Here is a 22,109-nt window from a genome sequence, read left to right as displayed (position 1 = left end):
AAATTATATTCAGTATTATTATATTCAGTAACAATGAAAGGTTTATTTGCTATAGAAAGTGAACATGAAATGGATTTGAACAAAGCCCCCAAATGAAAATAAATAAATAAACAAACAAAAATCAAATAAATGAAGAGGCAGAAGGAAAGACAACCCAAGAGGGCAAGTTACACCAGTGAAGAAACTAAGAAGGGAAGGGTTTAAAATGGTTTTAAAGCCCCGGTGCTTGTTCTTTGTCTAATTTTCTGAATTTGCTTCATTGATCAGGGCAAAGCCAGAACCAGCATTTTGTCTTAACACCTTCACAGAGTGTGGGCTATAGTGTTCTTATTACATGAGGTTCTGGTTGTTTTCTTACTATACTGGTTAAGGTTGTATAATTTTCTTCCTTTTTTAAGATCCAAATGGAATAAAATAGTCAATCTCTTTTTTAAAAACCTTTACCTTTCTTCTTAGAATCAAAACTCTGAATTGGCTCCAAAGCAGAAGAGTGATAAGGGCTAGGCAAGAGGTTGCCCAGGGTCAAACAACTAGAAAGTGTCTGAAGCCAAATTTGAACTCAGGACTTCCAATTTCATTATTTGACATGATGGGTTAGATATTTAGCACAAATCATAACTGATTATTTTAGGGCTTGCTTCTCATGTGTCATAACTAAAGTCATGGGCAAGATCAGGACATAATTGACCAGGCAAGAGTTAGGAGTTTAGGAAAGTATTTCCTTTTGGAGGTATCATAGTACAGAAATAGTTTAAAGATCAGGATCCCAGGGAGTTAAGTTTAAAGAAACATAGAGATTCACCAAAAGCCAACTGAGTATTGAACATAAAGGCAAGACTCTTGTGAAGTTTGGAGGGCTAGACAACTCTCAGAAATTAAGGATAAATCAAAGATTAGGAAACAAGATAGATTAACATGTTTTCTTGATGTCCTCAAAATCTGAAAAAAACTTGCTGAAGCACAAGCATGTATTAAACAGCTGTTATATACCACTGCACTGGCCACTGGGGAACCAAAGACAAAAATGTGATAACTACTGCCCTTAGGGAGCTTACATTATGTTATAAGACAAATAGGATGTAAGTAGACATATGAAATCAAAAAGCATACAAACTTCCAAGAGCTTTGGAGAGAACTAGCAAGTAGACTGATAAGGACATTTTTTCTGTAGGATATTTAGAAAGAGGCACCATCTATAGCCTGCAGTCCAGGGGATCATCTTCCACCAGCAGCTCTGCTTTGGATTCATAAGGATTTGTATTCATTTTGGGAGTACTGGCCCCTAAAGGTATGTTCAGTTTCTCCTTCTCACAAGTTCAATGTTCCTAACCCCAGAAGTAACTAAAATAAACACCCTCCTGCTTTCTAAACTCTGACATTGCTTTTGGAGAGAGAGAACATCAATGCATCAGGACTAATATAGGTTTGGGGTTTTATGAAACTTGGGTGACAAGAACTATCCTATTAGGTCCTACCAACCTTAGAGCAAGAGTATGAAATAAACTCTTTTGTTCTTACTTTCTTCCTTCCTCTTCTCTATGGAAAACAAATATGGTAGACCAAGGAGTTTGTAGTTGAAAAACTCCATTTGGAGGCATGGATATTCAGTTATTGGATAGATTATCTCTGGTTTCAATGTGTTTTTAATAAGATTTCAGGATTGTAGAGTATTTACCAATTTACCTGTAAATATGTCCTATCATAGCTTTTTGTACACTGCTGATTTTTATGTCCGTCTTTCACATCAAAACCATGTTAAGAGTGCAACTGTTTCACCCATGATTCAATAGTGATTCTTACTTTCTGAATTTATTGGTGTGGAAAGAAGCAAAGAACAAAATATTATAGACCAATGTGCTGTATAACAATCCGACCAGCAGTTGTTATATGTTTCCTTTGTGGGTTATAGTTTGAGAAGAAGGGAGCCTGAGAAAAATGGGTAATAAATGAAGACTCAAAGACAAGTTAATTTATATGGGGAGTGGCGCTAGCTCCTTACATTATTTTCCCTTGAAAATTAATTAAAGGAAAATATGAGAAATAAGAGAACACATGGAAGTAAGAATTCCGAGATAGAAAGCACGTGAGCTAGGAAAGGTAAAGAGAGATAGAAAAAAGAACTCCAAGGTTCCAGGAATCAAGAGGGAGAATAGCATACCCTGCCCCAGCATTTATTGTGGATAGAGAGGTGATCAATGAATATGTAACATACCACATAGGTCTTAACATTGGTTGAATAGACAATGACAAGATCAGAGGAGGTGGGGATTCACATGACATGCGCTTTTCAGAGGAATGTGGTTTGACAAGGTGAGGGTTAAGCCTCTGTGGCTTAGGCTCAGGAATTCTCCTGCCCTTAGAACTGTCTATACATTGATCATTAACTGATCTGATCAAGTATTTAATACATCAACCATACTTCCCAGATGCCAACATGCTTGGTATGTTACATGTTGAAATATGGTTTCAACCATTTTTTTCTTTTACTCCTTCATCTTTCTGATGAACACATTTCTAAAGTCCTCCTCTGCCATCCCCAACCCTTTCATATAGCTTAGTGTATAAATGGAGATTTTGAACATTTGGACTTTATCCCCTAGAAGTCCCTTAGTTTTTCCCAAAATTCCATTTTCCTGTGTCCCCACATTTTTGTGTGATTGTATTTAAGTGGATGTAACCCCTCCCACACACTCTTTTGAACCTATGACCTGGCTGAAGCCAAGCAGTTCTTTTGTTTTAGTTATTATTAATAAAATGTATAAAATATAATATTTAGTTATTGATTATTAATTTTAAAACCCACAGTTTGGCTTACCACAAAGGGATTACAAATTCTCAAAAATTTTTGAGCAGATAGCCTTACAGTAAAGATAGTAAGTTTGCCTGGTCGCTATCCACTACAAGGATCTGTGGCAGGGTGTGCCTGTGCTCCTGCCACTGCCTGCTGCTGCCTGTTGTTTCTCCTGTCCATCTGCTTGGCCAGCATTCCTCACTGCTCTCCACCCAGCTTGAAGCCTCCTCTTGCAGAGACCAGACCCTCCATAAGAGCCTGACAATACCAGCCATTTCTTTACCACAGAGCATGACATATGATAATCGTTCCACCCCAAACCCTTTCCACACTCCACGTGTGTGTTTCTAGGCTGCCATAGCCATTTTTCAGCATGGAGAAAAGAATGCCACATCTAATTTTCAAGCAGATATTTTTAAAAACTGATCCTGGACTTTAGAAGGCTGTTACTAAAGGTTTTTCACAGTGAGGGCAGTTCTTTCCAAATCTGTAGATTTAAAGTCAGTTTTGGAGAATAAGCCTGATTTTTTTTCCTTCTTTCTCTTGACCCAAAACCCCAAGGAGAAGTATTTTCTCTCTCATATGCAAATACACTGTTGTTTTCCCTCAAAGTTTTGCTTCTTTATGTTTACTCTTTAAACAAACCCCATTCAGCATCTTTCAGGAAAAATCCTATTGCAAAGCATGCTTGAAACACTGAAAGAACAGGTTGAGTTGGTAGAGCTAAAAAGTGCAGTTTGGATCTGCTTAATTCTAATCCTGGGACTTTTAATTTTCATTGGAGATTTCCCACTTTATTTCCCTCTCCTCAAGAATATGCCACAAGCTAGCCTGCTTATGCTACAAACCAACCTGAAATATTTTGACAGAGTTCTAAAGGTCCTAATTGCTCTCAACGTGCAGAGAGGAGATTCTGCCCTGTGCTTCTATGAGGAAATTCAGACCTCTGACAAATGAAATCTAAATGGATAATAATTACTGGAGAGGGGAAGGAAACTTTAAAAGATATCTGGAAGTTTCTTGCTAACTATTTTGAGTTATTCTCCTCCTATAATAATGAACAAGTCTATTGGGATTGGTGAAAAGGATTTTGACTGCATGGCCTGTCTATACCTCCTCATTAGTTTATATTATTGCATTTACTGATTGCTTTAAGGTTTAAATTTTTTAAGTTTATCTGTTTTAATTTAATAAATATATTTCTGTTATACTGAATCATTTTAAGCTACTATGTTTTGTCTATATTGATCTTTAATTTGTATCTTTACCTCTGCTGAAGAACAAAATATCTCTGAATAAGCCCATGAACATCTTGCCAAAACCCTTGTCACTAGATCCACTGAAGATCACATGTTGCCTTTGTTAATTGTCAGATAGATGATGATGAATTTCAACAAAATTGGTTAAATTATATGCAATTTTAGAGAAATTAATAAGCTAAGAATTTAATTGTAATTTTATGGGGTATTCAGAAATAATTTTACATAACTAGTAGTTTCTGAATGGATGATATTATTTATATATATATACATATATATATGTATATGTATATATATATATACATATACATATATATATATATAAGAATGTTGTATTGAAGGTAGAGAAACAAAGAAATGTTCCTACCAAGGTGTTTCTATGAATCAGGCAGCTGAAGTAAAAGAGCTCCTGCAAAACTCTTCATTTTAATTTACTTCTAGAAGAACAATCTAGATTGCTTGATAATGTTCTGTTCTAGACCCAAATAAGTTTTATTTTGTTTAAAAATATGTTTGCCAAGGTTGAAAGATTTGCTACATCTGTAAAAATTGTGACAAATATACATCAGTTCACAGGTATTTTATGTCATATGAAATATGATAATGGGTTTGCTTGCTATTGTAATTAACTGGGCAATTGTGAATTTTGGGGACTTTGGTACTTCTTTGAATGTGCATTGTCTACTCTGTTACTGTTTTATTCTGAAAATCATTTTGTACTCGGATATGGCTGACACACTGTATCACTGATATTAAGCTATATATTTTTGATTTTTAAAACTTTTTAAAAAATAAACTTTGATTTTTATTGCATGTGCAATATAGTATCTGAGTTTTATTTTTTCTCTCCTTTTTGTATTTGAAGCACATGTAACCATGTTTTCTTTTAACAATTTTCTTTAATTTTTTTATTTTGAATATAAGTTTTAAAAACATTTGTTCTAATATTAATGCATGCCCCAAAAGCTTTAGACTATAAAAATGATTCCATTGATAGTTTAAAAAAGTTATGGGACTTTGCTTAATGATTCTCTCTGATTCCAGGACAAGAAAATATAAAAAGAGCCATTGCACAGTGCCAAAGAAGCACAAAGCTAAATTGCATAGTGCCAATTGAACACAAGGTCAAAGAGACCAACCAATCCTAGTGGGATTGATGAAATTTTGAGCCAAGACAAGAGGATTTGATCTTGTTTGGGGTTCAAGGTTGCAACTCTTTAACATGTGTTAAAGGCAGGTATTTCTTGTCCCACATTCTACCAAGTATATCAAATTTGTCTCCTACCTGGCTCCTAAAATCTAGTCCCTTTTCTGTCTTTCAGTGTGGCAAACTTTCTATAGTCCTGGCTACTGATTGGGTAAAAGAATAATTGCTTAAATCATTTAAATTGGGCCCTGATTCAAGGACCTGTTATAGATTTGTTTTTCCTTTACTTAGATTTTTTTAGACACAAGACTTCTACATTTTGTATTTCATCCACAAGTTATTTTTCTCTTTTATTTGATTTTTTCATGTTTTTTTTTATTTTCTTTTTGCAAATTGATTCATATACCTCATAACACAGCCATGCAACCCTGAGTGGTCCCTGTGTTTGTTATTATTCACCTCAGGGGGCCAAGTTATTGTTGTGAATTTTGATTTAAATTTGAGCAATTTTAGTATAAGAAACTTTCTACCTCCCAGAATCCAGAATGCCCCATGAAGATAGATGCCTGCAGAGACCACATGCTACACCAGAAGATCCAGAGTGAACTTTGGGATGTGAATTGAACTATGGGGAGTTGAAATGCCTTTGTTTTGAATGTATTCTCTTATGCCAAAGGGGACTGCCCCCAAATTGGTTTTTGCAAACCTAGTAATCATTGGCATTGTTCTCTTTTCCTTTTATCCACAAATTATTGCAATTTTTAAGTTGATTATGTTTCCATGATCCTTTTGGGGAAACTGATTTCCAATAGAACCACAGGGAGGATATGTATAAATGGAGATTTTGAGCCTTTGGACTTCATCTTCCAGAAGTCCCTTAGTTTTTCCCAAAATTCCATTTTCCTGCTTCCCCACATTTTGCAGGATTGTACTTAAATAGCTGTAACCCCTCCCTCCTCCTCCTTTGAACCTACAACCAGGCTGAAGCCAGGCAGTTCTTTTGTTTTGGTTATTATTAATAAAAACTTTATAAAATATAATATTTATTGATTATTAATTTTAAAACCCACATTAGGAATGTGTAATCATGTACATAATGTGATTTTTCATCTTCTATGAAGCCTACAAAAGTGGGCTGGAATCTGCTTAAACCAGCTTCACAGAACCAGAGCCTATTCTTAAATTTTCAGTGTGCGTATTAACACCTTGGAAATCAGTAAACAATATAAATCAAGGTTTGAGTCATGCTGGTGTTGGTTGCTTGGATTTGAGAAAGTTATAGAGAACATTTTTAATAAGGCAGATTAAATTTAAAAGTGTGTTCTATGAACATCTTTTTCTGAGAGCTAATTATAAACATTTACCAACATATAAGACTAAATTGTGTATGTGTGTCTATGAATTATTGTAGTATAGGCAGAGTAGAGTGAATGAATGAGCAGATAACCAGGATCTGATTCATTTATTAAAAACTTTTACTATTATCCATTGTGGAAAATTCATATTGATTTGATTCATAGTTTGAAAAGAGCTTTTCACTGTCTAGAATTAGGGCAAACCCTCTAAGTTTTCAGTGGAACTGAAATCTATTAATTGTTATTTCTAAAGGATTACTTATATTTAAATATGTTTGCTATTGTGTGTTGACAGTCATCATGTATTGTCTGCTGCTTGTTTTTATTGGAAATATTGAGTAGCAATTACTGTTAAGTTATTTTCTCTCCATAAATCATCAGAGGTTTTTCTAGTTTATGTGATGGTTTATGGTTTTTTTTTAAACAATCCATTTGTAAAATTCACCCATCAAAAGAAAGGAACTATAACTTATAAAGATCTATACCAATGGCAATTAAAAAGACAATCTTGATCTTCTGGTCGCCATTTCTCCTGAGGCAGTATGGTATTATGAAAACACAGGCATATCTTGGAGACATTGAATGTTTGGTTCCAGACCACTGTAGTAAAACAAATATCACAATAGATTGAATCACACACAATTTTGGTTTACTAGTGCACATACATGTTATTTTTACATTATGCTATAGTCTATCGAGTGTGTGATAGTATTGAGTCTAAAAAATTACCTGCCTTAATTAAAATACTCTATCACAAATAATGCTAAATAACCTCTGAGCCTTCAGAAAATTATAATTTCTTTTACTGGGGGAGGCAGGTCTTACCTTGTTGTTGATGGCAATTGACTAATCAGAGTAGTTGTTGCTAAGTGCTTCTGAAAATTGGCTTAAAATAAGACAACAATAAAGTTTATCTAATAAATTGTCTTCATTTCACTTGAACACTTACAGGCCATAGTAAGATTATTAATTGGCCTAATTTCAACATTGTTGAGTGTCAGGGAATTAGAGGACAAAGAAAAGGGAGGTGGATGGTTGGTGGAGCAATCAGAACACACATAATATTAAGTTTAATGTCTTATATGGCCTTAGTTCATGGCACCCCAAAACATTTACAACAATAATATCAAAGATCACTAATCATAGATCACCATAACAGATACAATAATAAAGTTTAAAATATAATAAGATTTACCAAAATGTGACAGACACAATGTGACCACATGCTCTTAGAAAAATGGTGTGAATAGATTTGTTCGTTACACAAATCTTGCCACAAATCTTCACTTTGTAAACTTCACTGTGTAAACATTACACATAATATAATATCTGTGAAGTGCAATAAAATGAGATATGCCTGCAGTAAAAATGCTTGATATTTGTACAGGTCTTTTTCAGTTTGCAAAATGCTTTCATGAAAATGCATTCACTTATCCATATGATACTCATTGAGGTAAGTAGGACAGAAATTATTTCAATTTTATAATTGAGAGTCTAAGACTCTCAGAGTATTAAATGGCTTGACTATAGTCATACATTTGGAGAATGGAGCTGTTGAAACTCTCCTATTTTTTTTCTCTTTCAAGTTCAATGTCCTTTTCAGTATGCTTAATCAACAGCAAGCAAGCAAGAGATAAGACCTCTTGTCCCAATTCTGCCACTTTCTAAAAATGTAAACTTGGGTCTCAGTTTCCCCAAATGTAAAGTGAAGGATTTGACAAAATAATCTGTAAAGTTGCTTCCATCTCCTAGATTCCATAATTCTAAAAAAGGAAAAAGAAGAGGATTTGCTTTTAATGCAAGAGAACTGGATTGAGTATACAACCTAAAATCTAAAATTAATTTAATGAGATCATTTGGTCTAGTATCCTGAATCTTGAGGTAGGCAGGATCTTTTTAGTCCTGTTTATAATCCATTATTGAGCAAGTTAATTGCCAATGAAAACAATGTAGCATTAATAGAGTATGAACTAGAAAATATTGTTTCCTAACATGAAAACTCTCACTAGACCATAGAAGCATCAAACATGAAGAAAGGGCTTCTTAAGTCATCTAATTCTAAACAATGTCCATCCAATCTCTTTTGAAATACTTCTAGGCATAGAAAGTTTATTATCACTGCTGTTAACACATTTCAGTTTTGTAGAGCTGTTGTTGTTAGGAAGGGTTTTTTTCTTCTTATATTTTACTGGCATCTCACTCCCTGTAGCTTCCATCAGTTATTGCCTTTCCTTTTTTATCTTTTCTTGTTGTTTTTCATACTTCTCCTCACTCTTGATTTTGAACTTGGAAGTTTCTCTTCAGCTCTGGTATTTTCATCAGTAATGCTTAGAAATCCTCAATTAAATTAAATATTCATTTTTCCCTGTAAGACTCTATTCAATTTCCCTGAATAAATTGTTTCTGAATATGAGTCTATATACTTTTCCTCCTGGAATATAGAATACTTAACTCTCATTTGCTTTATGCTAGTGGCTGCTAAATTGTACATGATTCTGATTGTGACTCTTTAATACTTGAATACTTTATTTCTGGGTGTTTGACACATTTTTCTTTGTTCTGAAAACTCTAGATTTTAGCTATGTCGTATTATAATTAAAATTATGAGACTGGTTTTAGCTTAATAATTATTAAATTAAAATTGTGGTAGTAGGAAAGAGAGGGGGGAAAGGAGAGTTAGAGAGGTACGTAGCTTTCTAATCAGAGGCCACCATTATAAGGCTTCTTACTACTCTGACACATGTCCAATCTGCTCCTCCACCAGCATGCCCAAGACTCTCACTCCCTACTGGTTTCAACTTAAACTTTTTTTCCCATACACTGACTCTCACACATCACATCTCAGGATCCAACCACAGTTTCTTAATTTGTCTGGGCTGCCCAGGGGGACAATACCTGTGGATTTACTCTGCTATCTAACAAAATTTTTTAACTCTCATTGCTTCCTGTCTTACTGGTTCTTATTTTCCCTTTATTCAGTGACCCTTTTATCTTAACTTACTCATTGATATTTGGCCTCCAGATGACATTATGTAAGCAACACCTGGAAAAAGGAGAAATTTACTTTAGACCATTGTCCCTGGGAGTTTTCATTTCATTCATATTTTAGGACATGACCAGTGGATTTTTTTTCTTTTTTCCACTTTGTCCTCTGATTCCAAAAGACCTGGGCATTTATCTTAAAAATTTCTTGAAATACCTTTTCTAGGCAATTGTTTTCATCATGACGTTTAGATAGTCCAATGATTTTAAATTTTTATAATCCTTTATCTGTTTTTCAGGTCAGTTGTTTTTACTATGATATATTTTATATTTAATTACATTTTTCACATCCTTGTCTTTGTTTTAACTTTTTTTTGCCTCATAAAGTCATTGGCATTTGTTTGGTAAATTTACGTTTTCAAGGTGTTACTTGTTTGAACAAGGATTTATGTTTCTTGTGTAAAGTCATTATTCTCTTTTCATTTTTCTTTCATTGCCCTCATTTATTTTCCTTCTTTCCCTTCCAACAATCTCCTTTCATTTGTATACAAAAAAAATGTTTCATCTACCTAGTTGAGTTTCTACCTAAGTTGTGTTTTTTCCCCCGTGTTATTGCTTGTAGATGTTTTGGAATCATTCTCTTCTGTTTTCGTCTTGAGTATCCCTGCTACTAAAATAGTTACTTATTTTGCTCTTCCCCCTCCAGTCCATCTCATTTTCATTCTTTCAGCTTGTTTCTTAGCTTTGGATTTGACATTAGGGATACGTTTTGCTGCTTTTTCAAAGGGAAAGTCTAGGCTAGTCCTTTGACTTATTTGGGGGGATATTTAGTGTTGTATTATTTTAGTATATCAGTTTCAGGATACAGACTTGCAAATTTTCTGTGCTACTAAACAGGTCCTGGTCAAAGTCTGACTGCTAAGTCCTGATCTGAGTTCCTCAAGATCTTGATCTGAGTTTGAATCTGTATAAACATAAAATTCCTATAAACTGCCTCAATTAGCTAGCTGGAAAGCTCTATTAGTTCAAAGTGGCAGAATTACATGCTCCATTTTGGCCTGGCCTTTCTTAGTTACTCCTTTGCCAACTGGACTAGATTCTGAAAGTGAACTGATAAACATTGACAGATTTCTCTTTGTGTCTTCCTAGGTCCACTTGAGTTGCACAAGTACCCACTATGACTTTTTAATGGATTTTCCAATTTGGATTCAGTCTAGTACATTTTTTGAAGGGAGGAGTTTGAAGTAGTTAAGAAGAGTTAGTAAACCTGCATTGCTTCCTTCTACTCTGCCACCCTGGCACTAACCAGTTCAATTTCCAAGTATTCCTCAGGCTCAGTTGCTGATAAATTCTGGAATGTACTACATTTCCTGAATCTCTATAGGTTCTTCTACCCTTTCAAAGGTCATAAGATCACAGGCTGGTTCAGAAGAATTAAATTTGAAGCTCAGGGCAAAGCTCCCAATGGAAAGAGATTAAAATATAATAGTGAAATATTTAAGAAAAATAATTTTAAAATGTCACACGAAGTAGATTACTTTAATGTTGAGGATTCTATGTCAATATGTGGCCTGCAAGAATCCATTTCTCTCTGGGTTTAATGCTATTGGAATTCATTTCATCTATACTTAAAAGCAGGACAGATTGGAAAACACTAGACAGAGAACCAAAAATTCCATGTGTTCAAGAACACATAAGCCTGTGTGGAAATAAAAAGAGCCTGAGATTTCTCTCCCCATGTAGAAAGTTATAGAATTTCTTTTTCTTTCCCCTTCCCTTAACTCACCAACCAGTGAGTTAAGATAAACTGGCCACTGGAAAAAGGGAAAATGAGACAAAAGGAAAGGGAAATATGTCTTTTGTATGCATATTAAGTTTAGGGTTAGGAGCTTTTAAAAAGAGTTTTATTTCATCATTCAGTAAAAAGATAGGAACAGTTATTCAGTCAAATACAATTTATGTGGACCTGCTATGTGAAAGATGCTGTACTAAGCATTGAAACAGTCACAGAATGTCCATGTGTTCTCTGAATTGGTGATAGAGCCCTTTTAGTCTACTTTACTTACTTCCCAAAGTAGCTCAAAATCCCTTTTCTCTCCATCCAAAAATGCCATATATTTAGGCAGCAAGAAGAACCTATTAATCATGATACCAAGAATGGACCCTCTTTGGCCAGTCCATTGGAGAAAGAATATATTCCATAGTGAAATTAAGTCAATAGTTGTTGGTTCAAAGGTATTAAGAGTTGGTACTAACTAGATGGCCCTCAGTAATTCATTTTTTACATCTCAGTTTCCTAATTTCTCTGTCATAAAAATAGTATTTATCACAAAATACTATTGTGAGTACCAAATGGTGTACTTAAAGGGCTTTCCAAATTGTAAAGCCTCATATAAATGTGAGCTACTAGTACATCACATTGATGTTAAAAGGTTTTTATGGAACCTCCCCTGAATATCTACTATGAATATTCTGCAATGGGTGTACGTATTCCCTTGTTTCCTAGATTCAGGATTCTTTTTTTCATTGCTGAATGTTTGAGGTAGAGGTTCTTAATGACTCGGGTTCTTTCTAATCTTTAAAGCTTCCATTCAAAAAAATAAATAAACAAAATCCATGAAAACAAAATAGGCCACCAAGGAATGAGAAATCATTTCATTTTATTTTTAAATTAGCAAACATTTTGTATCTTTTTATGTGTGCAAATCCCTAATAATTATTGAGAGAGAATCTAGCCTCGGTGCAAGATAACATTTGATATTAAGTCTGGTAAGATTATTCAAATACTCTTTTCTGGTAATAGAAAGGTGATGATTTTGTATCTGCAAAAATTGAGGTAGCTTTGAACTTGAGCCTAGGGACACATGGCTATCCTCTCTCCCCAACCTTTCACCCTCCCATCCCACCATATCCATCCCACTCTCCCCTGACTATAAAAAAAATGAATAAAGCAGGATATAGGCAAGCATTTATTTTGTTCCGACTTCTGTAGTTTGCTATGAGAGAATATAATCTAGGGATGTGAATGTCAGTCAGACTAACTTCAAGGGGTGAGAAATTCCAGGGCCAGTTCAGAATGGGATGTAAGCCTCAGCAATGATGCAGAGTGAACATAAGTATTTTTCTTGAAGTCTTATTAACTGCAGCAAACAACTCTTATATGACATACCTGGGCCTGTAAAAACATTAAAGGGAACAATCCATAGAGCCCCAATATATACATTAGCTATTGGTTGGTGGTGGGTATTTTGACCAGTGATGCCAAATCTAAGAATTTTTTAAACTGCTAAAATTCCCCAAAATTTAGAATGTGTGAACTTCTAATTAAATTTTCCTGTAATCCTGGCCAACTATTTCCCTCTTCATTTTCCTGCATTCCCTTTGCAATTAAGACTAATATTTGTGGAGCTTTAATAATTAAAACATACTTAAGTAGGAGAAGCATCACACAACATGTAGGAATAAATAAAAGACTAACCATAGAATCAAGAAAATCTGAATTCAAGTCCCATTCTAATATTTACTAACTTAATAAAGTGACAGGGCAAATCACTTAACTTCCTAGAGTTTAAGCAAATCTCCAATGAGATAAGTTACAGATGGGTGGAAGAGATTTTCACAGCAGGGGTTTTCCCACTGGTGAAATTTAAATCTTCATCCTACTCTCCAGATATACAGATATGTGTATGCTATGATGATGATGATAAATCACATTTAACTTTAATGTTTACAAAGTTCTTTAAAAATTTTATTTTCACAATAAACCTGGGAGGTAGTTGCTGTTATTGCCACCAATTTACATATGAGGAAGCTGATGAAGACAAAAATTAAGTGGCTTGCCAGAATTACATATCTAGTAAGTGTCTAAGGTTGGATTAATACTTTGGTGTTCCTGACTCCAGGGACATTCTTTTATTCATTGGGCTTCCTAGACAAATGTACAAATAGACATATTTATAGTTCACAAATAAGATACATTTGTCAAATAAGCATAAGGATGAATTTTCCCACAATATCCCTAAGAAATATATAGCATAAATCTTACTTCAGCAATTTTATGGATACAATTTTTGTTTTATTCATTCAATCCTATGTAAATGTCTTTTTTATGAGTCCACTATATGCAGAGTAGTATGCAAGTCACTAGGTGAGATACAAAGTTTACGAGATCTCATATAGAGTTGATCTCAAGGGGCCTACAGCCTATTAGAGAGAGGTGATATACCCATTAATAATTATTATATAAAATAGTACTTAAGTGCATACGGTGAGTGCAAAATGCTCTGGAGTCCAAAGCAGTGAAAGAATCTTTATCAATTTTGGAGATCTGAGAAGACATTGCATATAAAGGATGGACAGTAATTCTTCTGCCTTAGAACCAAAATAAAACATTAATTCTAAGACAAAAGGTAAGGGTTTAAAAATAAATAATAGAATCAACATGGCATGGTACCTGATAAGAAGTAAAAGATAGAAGAGAATCAAAGGCAACACTAAGGTTTCAAAAATGGTGAGGGTAGCAACTAGATTCCTAGGGATTGAGAAGTAAATGGATAAGGAAGAAACAGAGATTCATGAATAGAGAATTTAGGTTTTGCAGAAGACTGATAATGAAGAGAGGTTACTTGAATGAAGTCAAATGAAAGGAAAGTGATTTCTTAAAATTATGGTGATTTTGTAATTTTTTAGAATACATTAGATATAAGCATGTTCATAGGCACTATAAGATGCATGAAGGAAAGAACCACTGTTGGAGTTGTGTCCCAAAGGAGACTGGAAAAAATAAAGGGCGTGGAGTTAGGAAAATGACACTTTAAGAATTGAAGTGCCTTTTGAAGAGCTGAGCAACCAATAAGAAATCAATTTTACACTGACAAAAATCAGACATAATCTTCTATATCTATGCTTCTATTCTTTTCTAGCCTCCTTATTCTAATCCCTTCTCTGAGTTTTCTCTAAATATATTCATGTTTGGGAAATACAGTTGATAATGAAGCTAGTTAACAAATATTTATTTTTTACTGCATTGGATATTTTGGGAAGCACAAGATATACAAAGAAAAAATAAAATCAGATTTTGACTTCATGGAGCTTACATCCTAATAGGGAAGGCAGCATTTATATGTCAGTAACATATAAATATGTATACATATATATATATATATACGTATATATATAAAGAATGAATACAAAATAATCAGAGGTAAAATAACTATCAGCTAAAGGGAGTGGTCTAAAATGATTTGCCAGACATTTCATCCTAAATTTGGTCAAAGTCAGTTATTGTAAGAAAGCAAAATGAAAAGGAGGTATTTCAGGCATGGAAACTGCCTATACCAAGGAATGGAGTCAGGAGATATAGTACTATGTGTATTGAATCACAAAATGTGGGGGAGGAGAGAATTTTCCTTCATAGTATCTTTAAAGGGTAGGAAGAACAGGGTAAATGGTCCCTACTTTCAAGATCTAATGAAAGATCCAATGTTCTTCTTTTCTATGCTGTCACTTCCCTTTCTATAAATTTCTCCTGTTACCATAAGTCATGAGCACTGGTTAATTCTCACTTTCTACAATTCTGACAACTGATGGAGTTTACCCCTGAGTTAGTTCACCTAATTTGAAAGCACAGAGAAACAAGTGTGCTCCTGCACTTCCTAAGGAAGCTTTACTCCCCCAGGGGCACAAAAAGAGTGCCCTCATCGCGACTTAAAGTTGAGTCCCAAGCCTTGAACTGGACACACCAATTCAGACATCATGAAGGTAGAAAGCAGGGTCTTTAGATGACCACAGGGAAGCTAACAGTAATATTTGTGAATTATACCAAAGAGAAGTCTGCCCAAGTTTTCCAACGTGAACATTAGAATAACTTGGCTGGTTGAGAAGAAAAGATTCTACAGATATAGAATTCAGTGGCGAGCAGAGACCCTGCCGCTTCCGTAGCTTAATAATACTACCATAGTTGTGCGAACAGTGGTACTTGCCTTTCGACAGCACAGATGATGTGGCATTTAACAACTGCGTTCAATACTGATGATGCCAAGTATGACTTCTGTTAAGTCCTTATTTTGGATGCTAATGGTTTATAGTTGTTTTCTAGATTTTTTGGACACCTTCTTTTCCTTTGTTTTATTCCTTAAGTGCTACTCTAAATTTTCTTGCCTTTCCTCCTTTATTTTAAACCTTTGTCTTCTGGTTTAGAACCAATACTGTGTATTGGTTCCAAGGCAGAAGAGTAGTAAGGGCTAGGCAATGAGGGCTGAGTGACTTCCCCAGGATCACACAGCTAGGAAGCTTCTGAGGTCAAATTTGAACTCAGTTGTTCATTTCTGCTTCTTAGAAATCCTAGGTTCATTAATTACCTCAAAAATCTATCTTATGAAGTACTTCTTTCCTAATCCCCAGTCTTTATCCTTGACTTCAGAGTTCATCTTGCATTTACTGAATGGGTTATTTCATGTACACCTATTTGTTTACTTATCCTTCCTATTAGAATATAACTTTCTTACAGGAACTACTTTTTCCTTTAAACATTTTATATCCCTATTACTTAGCACAATACCTACTATATAGGAGGTATTCAATAAATTCTTGTCAATTGATTAATTGAACAGATTTGTTTGCACTATTTTGTTGGAGGTGTGTGAGTTTTTTCTTTTCTTTTCAGTAGATGAGGACCTACAAAGTACCTTGATAAGATGGAATTTAGTTTATTCATGTTTGGATTACCCATTTTGCAGGTTTGATGATTACTTCCTGGTGCCACTTAATAAACAATAAACTACTGAATAAAAACAGAGTTTCATAGAATTTCCCTGGGATTGGGTAAAAAGTAGCGTTAACATAATGAGAACTAATTGTATATGAGTGGGGCATGGAGGCTCAAATCTAAGCTGTAAAATTTAAAAATTAATATCCAATACTCCATATTTATGAGTTGTATTAATAATAAAACTTGAAGCAAAGGAAAATAAAAGGCTAGGGAAGCAGAGAGAGCTCACCAGCCTCACAGATGAAAAAGAGAACTAGGGAGGTGTTATCCACAGCTTAATAACCATAAAGTAAAGGATTCACATAAACAGAAAGGGAAAAGGATTCTTGGGAAGAGGGAAGAATTCTGGGAGATAAAGTCCAAAGGATGCAAAATTTCCACTTTTACATTGCTTCAATTAGAGATTAAAGGCATGACTTTTCTTCTAGCTATATGGGGAGAATACAACTCTTATGAAGAGATAATTTAGTTTGTTGAAACACTGGAAGAGTTGTCCCTGATCAAAATAAGCAATTTCAATATATTCTATAAATCATAGGACTTTTCTTTAAATAACTGAATTTTAGAAGAAAAGTAAAGTTGCAGATCATGGAGTATAAACCTCCCACTAAATAAAGATGAAAAACTCAAGACTAGTGAAGTACCTGACTCAAAAACAAACAGCTGGAGCTGGATACTGGAAAATGTGCTATTGGACTCTAATTCTGCCCACTGCTAGTTCATTGCTTCTCTTACTGCTCCAATGGAATTCAGGATCTCACTATTGTTAGGAAAAAAAAAAAGTAGATCATAAACCATTCGTACTTTTTCATTCTGGAAATTCTTATTCAGTTCCTTTCATAGTTCTTCTATAATAGAGCTATCTAAAACAGTAAGGGTATTTTTATCAGAATTTTTAACATTTCATGTATGCCAATGGAATACTTAGATGATCCTTTTGATGATAATAATAATAATAATAATAATTACAAAAACCTAGTAATGTTTGTTCCAGACACTATACTAATGTAAAAGAGATGAGTTTTTCTTTGTATTGTGTTGTCCTCTGTTGTTGACTTTTAGAAACTAATTTTTGATCATTTGTATCAACATAAATCACATGACCCTTTAGCTTTGTTTTGATCCCTGTATTCAAAAGTTTACAAATGTGCTTTTTCATCATGTTTTACAGACTGATCTGTTTCTGATCTTACAAAATAGAAGTCTTATAGGAAAGGTTCTAGACCATATTTGATGATGGTTCTGTCCAAAAGCTTCTCCAAAGTTCTAGAATTGAAAAGTTAATCTATAAGGAGGGCTCCAATAAATCCTTTGAGGCACTGATCTGGAACACAATTTCTGATCAGTCATTATAAAACTTAAATGGTTAATAAAACTTTGAAAGGTGTTTAATTTAGGCCACCTGAGTGGTTGGAACCCAAGGAGAATGAGTTCTTTAGTTCTAAGTCCACTCATCTCTAATTTCAGTAATTTTCACTTGGGGTTTCAAATGCTCTCTTGACTATTAAAAGTGCAAACCTCTGATAACTTTAAAAATGTTAATGTGCTGTAAAGCCCTGTAAGGGATAGAAATCTCACCTGGGGGAAAAAAAGATGAACCCATAACGGCTGGCTTTTCATCTTCTAAACGGATTTTATTATGGCAGTAACAAGAGCAATTCCAGTTAAAAGGCCCTTGTCAGGCAACAGTTACTGTAGATTATAGCTGCATGAGAAACAATCTCAGCCCAATACAAATTCAGAAGGACTCTTAAAAAATGGCTATTGGTAGGGATAAGTTACCCCTTTATTAAAGTAGGTGAGCTTTTCTCTAGGAGAAGTGTATATGAATTAGCCATGAAGGGAACTAATTAAATAGACAAATTGCAAGACTATGTTAAATCACAAGTAGACTGGCTAATAAAACTCAAAATGGGCTTTTAGAAGATAATTTATAAGCAGGAACATAAAAAAGTGGGCATCTTTGGGAAACTGGCTTTAATACGTGATCTGGGCCCAAACATTAGTAGTATTCTCTTCCTGTTTATGAGTCTAATCTAATTTTGGCACAGAGTACCTGCATTGTACATAGAGTTAGGAAGCATCACCATGCAAATGAGTAATTAAAAATGTATGACATCATCAGCTTGTTTATGTTCAAAGTTTTGCCTAGGAAGGAAAAATCTGATTTTTAAAAATGTCTTCTCTCATCTATATCTTGCTCTCCACAGAGCAAATTAATTAATTTTAACAGAAACTCATGACCAGCACTCATTGTTATATTATAGGCCTTATTTTATACATTTTTGGATACAAAGAAAAGGAAATGAAATAATCTCTGCCTGTGAAGAGCTTATATTTAATGGTGTTGGAGAGTTACAACATGTATAATAATACCAAGTCACAAAGTAAATACATGAAAATCAAAGTGAATTTCAAGAAAGGAAGAGAACAGTAACACTTAGGACAGTGTGTAGTTAAAATTTTGTACCCTAGGACAATGTTCCCCATTATTCCTTTAGTATTTCCCAGAATTCCTTTCCTTTGCATCCTCAGGTAAGTCCTTACATTTTGTTGTTAAACGTTTCTGTAACCAGACCCTAGGGGTCTTTTTTCCTGCCAACAGGGCTGGAAAAACACTTTTTCTTTCTCTCACTTTACTTCTCTTTACTTCAAGTTATTGTTATTAATAAATCTTATAAAAATAAGACTTGGGGTATTTGGATATTTAATTTTAATCTTACAGCAGTGATGGCAAATCTATGACTTGTGTGCCAAAGATGGTATGCAAAGCACTCTCTGGGCATGCATGCCACCCCTTCCTCCCACCAAAGATTGTTACTAGAAAACTCTGGGGGAGCTCCTCCCTTCACCCTCTCCATTGTGCCTGATGACATTGTTTTACTTCACCCTCCCCTCTGCCCAGTAGCCCAAAGGGAGTACTTACCTCCTCCCCTGTGTGGGATAAGGGGGGAAGGGCATGCCTGGCACTCTGTAGAGAAACAGGCATGGCATGTGGTCTCAGGGGATCAGGGCACAGCATATGGTTTCTAAAAGGTCAGCCATCACTGAACTAGGGAATCAGGAAATAATTGATAAAGTATCTGACATCTGATCTGTGATCTGAAAGAAACTTGGGTTCCTAAAAGGGTGGGGTAGGTACAAATTGAATTTCAGACAAATGGTACCATTTGTACAAAGATATGGAGGCAGAAAACGGAATATTTTATACAGACCACAGCAATCAAGTCAGAATACCAAAAAAGGAGAGTCTGTGAAATGATATAAAGTAAAATCAGATTGAAATGATAGTTGGTAACCTCATTGTAGAGGTTTTAAATGTCAGGTTGATTTTAATCTTAAACTAGGGTAGAGTTAAAGTTTTATCTTGACATTCTAAAATGTTAGTACAGCCTATTAACTTGTCAAATATCCCATCTATACATATAACATATAAATATTCATGTAAAGGGACTGAGTAGTTCTTGTTATGTAAACAATCTGTTAGAATAAAGCCAATTCATCCTGTATTGGAGAACTATAAATTAAATATTTGCCCATTCTTTTTGATCCTCCTGGATTACATATGTGATATGTGATCCAAGGGGAATTTTGCAGGTGATAATCCTCTACTCCTTTTGTCTTTGGAAGGTTCTACTGTTAATTTCCGAAATGCTTCAAGGAAACCACCAATGAAAAAATTGCTTTCAATTTATTGCTGCAGCTAAGGACTTACTTCTACTCTTCCTAACTTTCATATGCTAACAAAGATAGGATTTGATAATTAATTATGTGGTTCAGATCAGATTACAAGTGATATAAAAGGTCTCATATTTGACAAGACAGGAAACTGGCTTATTTAAGAGCCAAAATAATCACACTGAAGGGTTTGTATATGAATTTATAAAATTAATGTACGTATGATTCAAACAACAGTTAATTGAGAAATATTTATAATTTTGTTACTTTTACTTTTGATTTTTGGTGTACCATTATTATCACTATGTTTCTATATTGTTGTAGTTAAAGTGCATATTGTTTTATTGGCTCTGATTACTTCATCCTGTGTCTTTCCATACTTCTCCATATTCATCACACATTATTTCTTACAGAAGAGTATTGTACTATTACATTCATGTTCCAGAATGGTTGAATATCTACTTTCCAATTCCTATCTATAAAAAGTACAGTAATGAACATTTTGGAAGATATGGGGACTTCCTTTCTTATGAATGACTTCCTTGGCGTATAAACTCATTAATAGAGTATCTAGTTCAAAGGTCATATATATATTTTTTTTTGATATTTTATTTATATAATTCTAATTACCTGGCCAACCTGCTGGAAACTTTAATCTTTGTCTCTTGACATTGATTCATTGGGAAGACTATATCTTCTAATGAATTAGAGGAGAGAACATAGAAAATTTATATTGAATTGTCAACATTTTTATATACAACTTTGCTTGAACCTGGTTTTAAAGGTCCACCAAGTTTCAGGAAAAAGTAATTCCCAGGCGAAAGGCATCTTACTGGACTAGTTTTTGTGGGGGGCAGAGTGGAGACCTGCTTCTTATTTGTCTATAAACAAGAACTCTCTGAGGTGGGAAGTGTCAGCAAGCTCTAACTGTCATTTTGAACCTTAATGTCCTAGCCCTGTGGTAGGAGGAAAGGGGCATGTTGGTATCCTCATGAGACCCAATTCTTTCTGTGATGAACTAATGAGGGATGAGTTAAGGTTTCTAAGTCCACCTTTTCAGCAACTTTTAATAATCAGAAATGTCTTAGATTGTCCAGGGAAGGGACTGAATGGTTAGGTCACAAGGAGGTATATAATACCTGTGCCAGAGGAATTTTCTCTTTTGTCCCTCTTTTTTTTTATTTGAATGCAATGATCCAGAGCTATTCAGAGGGATATATGAGAAAGATTACTATCCACATCCAGAGGAAGAACTGTGGGAAAAGAAACACAGAAGAAAAAGACCTGCTCCATCACATTGGTTCATGGGGCTATGAATGGGAAAGTAGACCCTAGTGCAAATATTAAAAATATGGAAATAGGTCTTGATCAATTACACATGTTAAACCAAGTGCAATTATGTGTCACTTATGGAAAGGAGGTGGGGGGAGGGGATGGAAAGAACATGAGTCTTGTAACCATGGGAAAATATTCTAAATCATCTAATTAAGTAAAATTTTAAAATGAAATAAAATAAAAAGAAAAAATTAAGAAAATAAAGAAAAAAAAGAAACTTAAAATCAACCACACAAAAAAGAATATTTTTCCATGGTTATATGATTCATGTTCTTTCCTTCCCCTCCTCACACCTCCATCCTGTAGTCAATGCTCAATTCCACTGGGTTTTACATGTGTCATTGAAAAAGACCTATTTCCATATTATTAATATTTGCACTAGAGTGATCTTTTACCCTCTACTTCCCCAATCATATCCCCATCAAACCATATGATCAAGCAGTTGTTTTTCTTCTGTTTTTCTACTCTCACAGTTCCTCCTCTGAATGTGGTTAGTGTTCTTTCTCATAGAATGCTCAGAATTGTCATAGATTATTGCATTGCTTCCAGTAGAGAAGTCCATTATATTCGATTGTACCACAGTATATCAGTCTTTGTGTATAATGTTCTCCTGGTTCTGCTCCTCTCACTCTGCATCAATTCCTGGAGGTCATTCCAGTTTACATGGAATTCTCCCAGGTTATTATTCCTTTGAGCACAATAGTATTCCATCACCAACATCTCATTCCAATTTTCCCATCAGTTTTTGTTAAATAGTGGATTTTTGTCCCAAAAGCAGGGATCTTTTCATGCA

The sequence above is a fragment of the Monodelphis domestica genome, chromosome 4 (genome assembly GCF_027887165.1).
Source record: "Monodelphis domestica isolate mMonDom1 chromosome 4, mMonDom1.pri, whole genome shotgun sequence".
NCBI classification, from domain to species: domain Eukaryota; kingdom Metazoa; phylum Chordata; class Mammalia; order Didelphimorphia; family Didelphidae; genus Monodelphis; species Monodelphis domestica.
This window is presented reverse-complemented; position numbering follows the sequence as displayed.